The sequence below is a fragment of the Apodemus sylvaticus genome, chromosome 21 (assembly GCF_947179515.1).
Source record: "Apodemus sylvaticus chromosome 21, mApoSyl1.1, whole genome shotgun sequence".
In the NCBI taxonomy this organism is placed as follows: Eukaryota; Metazoa; Chordata; class Mammalia; order Rodentia; family Muridae; genus Apodemus; species Apodemus sylvaticus.
In genome coordinates this window covers 52,990,520-52,996,988 of record NC_067492.1, presented here as the reverse complement: position 1 = coordinate 52,996,988, position 6,469 = coordinate 52,990,520, and the positions used below count along the sequence as shown (strand labels likewise).

The 6,469-nt window shown below is 47.3% G+C and overlaps 1 pseudogene; it reads left to right on the top strand.

Annotated features, from left to right (window-relative positions):
* The first annotated feature begins 4,597 nt into the window (after window positions 1-4,597).
* On the top strand, window positions 4,598-4,714 carry LOC127672261 (uncharacterized; annotated as a pseudogene).
* Window positions 4,715-6,469: the final 1,755 nt, after the last annotated feature.

Sequence of the window (6,469 nt, the reverse complement as noted above, 5' to 3'; positions counted from 1 at the left end):
ATCCTATCACCACAAACAAATGATGGGGCTGAGAGGTGGCTGTTCTCCAACTCCCCTGAACTCTGAGTGCTCTCCTTCACAAAGTCTACATGGGCCAAACCTAACACGAGGCTTAGCATATCTTGCTCAAGAATGTTGGGGAATCTGTAGCTTCATTGTGTGTGATTCATATTCTTAAACCTTTGAGGCAATGAAAAATGGACCACAGCCCAAGCATTTCCTGTGTGGGCATGCCCAGAGAGCGACTGGCTCCTCACAGGAGATGAGTGTGAGAGAGCCAAGGCCCTGTCTTCTGTGAGCCCAGGAGTCAGATAGTATTGTACACCTGTGGATGATGAAGACACACAACATGTGCTTCATTTTCATATACAGTCTAAAAGACTAAATCTTAGGGAACATCCTACAACCTGAATGATATGTAAAGTCCCTCTGCTTCCCTCAAAGGTGTATAATCACGTCTTCTTTAAAGAAGACTATTCTGAGAGTCTCTGAAGTTTACTGAAAGGATGTATTTTTAACTTTGAAGCCCCCAAACCACATTTTGATGTTTTTTTGAAGCAGGGTGTCATGTAGCTCAGGCTGGCCTCAATGTTGCTGTATAGCTGAAGCTGGATTTGTGTGAGAGAATGAACATGCACTGTCATGATGTGGAGGTCAGAGTTCAACCTTGGCTGTCAATCAGTGCTCTCCACTCTGGTACAGTCTTTTCTTTATGAGCTGCTGTCTATGATGTGCTAGCTGGCTTTCCGGTCTTCAAGGCTTATCCTATTCTGCACCCCATTGTTGTTGGAGTGCTGGGGTTGCAGAGATGCCCTACAGTACCTGGCGTTATGTGGGATCCAGGGATTCAACCTTTAGACTCCTGCAGCAAACACATTAGCTACTGAGCCAGTTCCCCAGTTCCCCAAACTTGAGGGTTTTTTTTTTTATTCTCCTGCCTCTACCTCCCCAGTGCTGGGATTATAGGTGTCTGTGACATTCTTGGTTTATGTGATGCTGGGGACCAAACCATGGGCTTCATGCCTTTTAGGTAAGTGATCAACCTACATCTTTAGCACCAAACACTTTTCTAATGTTCTTTTGCTTGTCCATGTAATTCTTTACCTCATCAGGAAATATTTCTTTGAAGGGACAATGATTTGTCTCAAGCAGTTTTGGAGACAATGGAGACATTTGGTCTGAATTTTAAAATTTAAGGATTCTATGTGGTTTCTTGGACAACTCTGGTAGAAAAGGGAGAGTTGAAAAACACAAAACAAAAACAAAGCAAGATAAAACACAGCTGTTCCTCCTCCAATATTGCTCCTTTTGTGAGCTTGGGTTTATGAGGTGTAATAGTGCACTATGATGGGCGTGCCTCATGGGAAATATTTGGTGGCCTCCTTGTGGGAAGATAGCGTGGGATAGTGGCAAAGGTATGGGTTTTGTTACCTCTGTGGCTTCAGAAAAGTTACTCACACTAGCTACAGAACCTCCATTGGTAACTTAGTCAGATCTTCCTAACAGCCATACTCTATTGATTCCATGTCATTGGAGAACATATATGACCATATCCCTCTTTAGACATACGAGGAGGTTTATATGGAAATCGGGAAGTTTCACAGTCAGTAAGCTGGGGAACTGGGAGAACTTTGGTGCTAATCCAATTTGAATTGACTGTAGAAAGATCAAGGAACTAATGATGTGAGGCCTAAAGGGGCTCCAGAGTCAGGAGTGGGTGAAGGCACCCCAGGCCCCAGGAAGTTCCTTTCCTCTGAGCTGGTAGGGAGGACTCTAACGGAGGAGTGAAGCTTCCCACACCAGTGACTGATCCTGATCGTCTTCTCTGGCCCTAATGCTAAGCACTATGCCAGAGAGTTTTAACTGTCAGCTTGGCACCATCTGGAAATACGGGAAGAGAGTCTTGAGGATTTCTCTAAAATGTGCTGGCTTGTAGGCATGCCTGTAGGGGTCGTCCTCAGTGGTCCGTGCCACTGAGGGCGACCCACCCTGAGTGTGAGCAGCATCATTTTGTAGGCTAGGCCTGAGACTGTGTGAGTAGCAGGCAGCTGTGGTATGGAGGAGTCCATTTATTTCTCTGCTGGCTCTTCAGTTACAGTTACAGTTGCTGTCATAGACTATCACCTGGGATTCTAAGCCTCATACATTCCTTCTTTCCTAAGTTACTTTTTGGACAGGTATCTGATAAACAGTAGCCAAAATGAAACCAGGACAAACACTGACTTCTATGGAAACTCCTCCACAAATGGACACAGAAGAGATGCTCACCAGCCACCTGGACATAGACATAGCCATCACAGTTGGTGAGGTTCTCAATAGTCACTGCCTGCCTTCATTTTCCCAGGGATGGAGGTTGTTTTCAGTATCCAGTACTGAACCAGGGGCCTTACATGCATTAGTAGAACGGGCTACCATGAAACCATATCCCCTGCTCTAAATAGTTTATTTTTGGGAATTCAAGACCCACTACCACTCAGAGAGGAGAAAACAAATTGCTTTAACCATAATGGCAAACTACAAGATAGAGAAATACACTTAAAGTTAACTAAATCTTGTTAATTCAGCACTTAATTCCCAGATCAGGAGGTGGTAACACTAACATAGGATGCACTGCAAATTAAAAATTATTTAAGAGAAATCGGGGAAATGGTAAGGAAAGGAGGTGAGGAAGAGGAGGCCAGGGAAAGGGCATAACAGAGTTAAGATTAAATAAGACAACAGAGGAAGTGGCTAGGGTCATTGTAGCTTACAACTGATCATATCTTTTTGTCAGTAACTAGAAGAATTTAAGGTTTTAAACACAAAGAAATGGCAAACATTTGAATGGATGGAAGAGCTCACTACTATCATTTAGTTCTTGCTCATTGTGCTCATGAACCAAGTTACTGCACACGACCCCACAGGTATATGTGCCGCACACACGACTGGGAGTCAAGGGAAACTAAAAGATGCTAACATTTAGAAATACTTAAAGGCCAAGAGTTTAGACCTTAAGAAAGATGACTCAGTTTTGAACATTATTCCATATATGGGCAGCATTGACAGATCAAGCAAATATAAATAATAAAAGGCCAGGAAGGAAAAACCCCACAAAAAAAAGAATCAACCAAAAAGCCAAAACAAAACAAAACAAAATCCTCAAATATAGTCATCTTTGTTGACACATTGGATCTTTAAAATTGTTTTATTTTTGCTAACTCCAAAAATAGATAATCTGCATCTTTGTTATGTCAATTTTCTGGCTTGTTACAGTAAAGAGCTTTGCTCTACGGACACCAACACAGTGTGACCAATTCCCAACAGATGGAAGTGTCTGACTGTAGTGGAAAGCGTCCCCCTGCTTCCCCTTGGGAAAGGGGAATGGGCTTCATCAGATGCAGTATGGACAGTGTTGATACAGGAATGTGGGTCTCCAAACATGGAAATGCGTACTTGTCTTGGTAAATATCTTTTTAAAAAAATTCTTCCACTGGCTTTGCACATGGGCGTAACTATTCCGTGTCACAGTTCGTGTCATCTGGATCCTGTTTCCTGGGCTGCAGTTGCAATGCCAAGTTACCATTTCATGTAAGAGCCTTATATTGTGACACAAGTTACTATGCAATGATTTAATTTCCATTAAAAATTCAGAAAGTATGGTTTGCATAGATATAAATCAGATTACTATGTAACAATTTGTTAATTTTATTACAGCACTTAGGCTTTGTTGTTGTTACTATGGGGATACTGTTACAAAATAGTCTTCTAATTTGGAGATGTGGTATTATTTTAAAATTTATAAAATTTTGAAAAAGATCTACATCCTTCCATATGTTGAAGAGAAAATTTGAGGTAGTCATCAGTAACAGAAAAGAAACATTGGGAGATCTTTTGAAATAAAAAGAAAAACTGCCTGGTTAAATACATTTTCTGGGGAACTACGTGGAATGATTCAAGGAAAGAGCTTTATAGCAACCCTGCTTAGCTGAAGATCTGATGTTAATGAAGCAGGGTGGGAATTTACCTCCCACCTCAAGGTCAACGTGTAAGAAGTATTTCAAGAGCAACTTGAACCTTTGAGGTGGCTCAGCAGGAAAGGGACCTGCGGTCAAGCCTGAGGGCCAGACTTTAATCCCTGGAACTCTATTGTGGGAACTGACTCCTGACAGTTGTCCTCTGACCTCCACTTGTACTGTAGCAAGTGTGTATCTCCACCCCCATCATCAAACAAAAGAACAAATCAAAGTGGGAAATCCCTGGCCAGTTGTTGATCCAAGTTCATTGGCATTTCATTTGAATACAAAACAAAAAGATCTGACTCTTCTGTTGAAAAATCTTACAATTCTAGTAAGAAAACAGTATTCCAAAAGAAATCTATAGAGGACTATTTCAGAAGTGATCAGTATTCACTGTCTTCTACTACTGTGGCAAACACCTGGGAAATGAACTTGAAGGTAAGGAAGGTTTATTCTGACTCCTGGGTTCTGAGATTACAGTCCATGGTCAGTCATCCATTGCTTCTGTGCTTGTGGTGGACAAAGGGTATCGTGGTGAGAATATGTGGTGTGGATATGGTTAGTTCACTTTATGCTGGTCAGGAAGCAAAATGTCAGAGACACCTGTCCCTAGAGGCTCTGCAGGGGTGGCTATGGGTCACATGTGCGTGGCAGACAGAAGAGAGGCTGTCTGTGCTCAGTGTTCTGACCTGTGAACATCTGAACAATTTACTAATTGTTACCTAACACTCTCTGAAAAAAGTGAGTCTGACATGACCACTAGTCCAGTGTAAGGGGATCCTGGGCAGGGATCTAGAGTGAGACAATGCCCTGTCGGTCAGCTTGAAGGCCCACATGGGCTCTCAGGGTGGGGATTGAGTCGGAGGCTTGAGGTCCCAGGTGGGAGTGAGCCTAAGACAGACGGACACCCCTTGGGGCTACTTGGGTGGGCCTGGGTGAGGAGTTAGCCAGAGATCACTATCAATCCTGGTGCTGTGCTAACGGGGGTGGGGGGGTGGGGGTGGTGGTGGGGGTGGGTGGGGGGTAGTGGTGGTGGTGGTGGGGGGTGGGGGGGTGGGGGTGGTGGGGGGTGGGGGGGGTGGGGGGTGGGTGGGGGTGGTGGGGGTGGTGGGTGTGGGTGTGGGGATGGGGGTGTGGGGGTGTGGGGTGGGGGGCTGGGGGGTGGGGGAATAGGGGGGTGTGGGGTGGGGGGGCTGGGGGGTGGGGGGAATAGGGGTGTGGGGTGTGGGAGGGTAGGGGGAGTGGGAGATGAGGGGTGGGGGGGTGGGGGGTAGGGAGAGTGGGGGATGAGGGGTGGGGGGTGGGGTGTGTGGGTGTGTGGGTGTGGGGGGTGGGTAGGGGGTGGTGGTGGGGGTGAGGGTGGGTGGGGGGGAGGGGGGAGGGCAGGGATGACCCCTGCCCAGTGCCATACACTGGTGGGGCATAGCACTCCTGAGATGACCCCAAACACTCAGGGATCCCCCAACCCCTGGTGCCACTAAAAAGAACAACTAAGCAATGGAGAAATGGAAGAGAAAGAGAAACAGAAGTATGTGGACACAATGAAGACAGGCAGAACTGGAAACTTGAGGATAGTGAGGAGCAGCGTGACGTGAGTAGCCAGTGGTGCCACCTGGACCATGGTGGGGTCCTGGCCTGTGCTGCTGCTTGGGGGGCACATCTGGGTCTATGGCCCTGCAGCAGCAAGGGTCTGCTACAACCAAAGGCTAGGTGGACATGCCTGGTCTTGGCTGCAGCCTAGATAAAACAGTGTTTGAGGACTGTGCAGAATGTGCCCCACCCCTTACCTGGGCATTGTGGGAGCGCCGGGCATGAGAACGGGAGAACTGACCCCTCCCCTAGCCAGCTGCAGTACTGTGCAGAGTAGGCCCCATCCTCACATTGTGGGAGTTGTGGGTGCAACCCTGAGGGTATGAGCTGGCCCTGCCACTTGTCTCCCATCGGTGATATGGATAAGGGAGAGATACTCTCCCCCTCCCTCACCCCTGGCCACCTGCAGCAGGTAGACTAGCTGGCCCTGAGGTCAAGAGAGCAGGAGAGCTGTCCCTGTTCCTCACCTGCTGCAGCACTCAGGAGGCTGGCCTCACACCTTGCCTGGGGAACACACTAGAGCTGGCCCAAGTGGTGGTGGGGGGGGAGGATTGGCAAGCCAGCCCTCAGTGAGCGAGCATGGGAGAGCTGGCCCCATCACTTCTCTATAGTGCAGTGACATAGGCAATGGAGAGACGCCCCTTGCCTCACCCTTGCCGCCTGTGGCAGGGTGGAGAGTTGTCCCCAAGATTAACAGAGCAAGATTAGAGAGTGGGCCCCGCACCTTGCCTGGATAGCACAGTAGAACTGACCCTGATGATGGGTGCAGAGATGAGCTACCCCTGAGGGTGTGAACGTGGGAGCCTCACAACTTGTCTGCATGTGGGCAAGGGAGAGATGGCCTCCCCCATTCACACCCTTTGTTACCTATGGCAGGCGAGAGA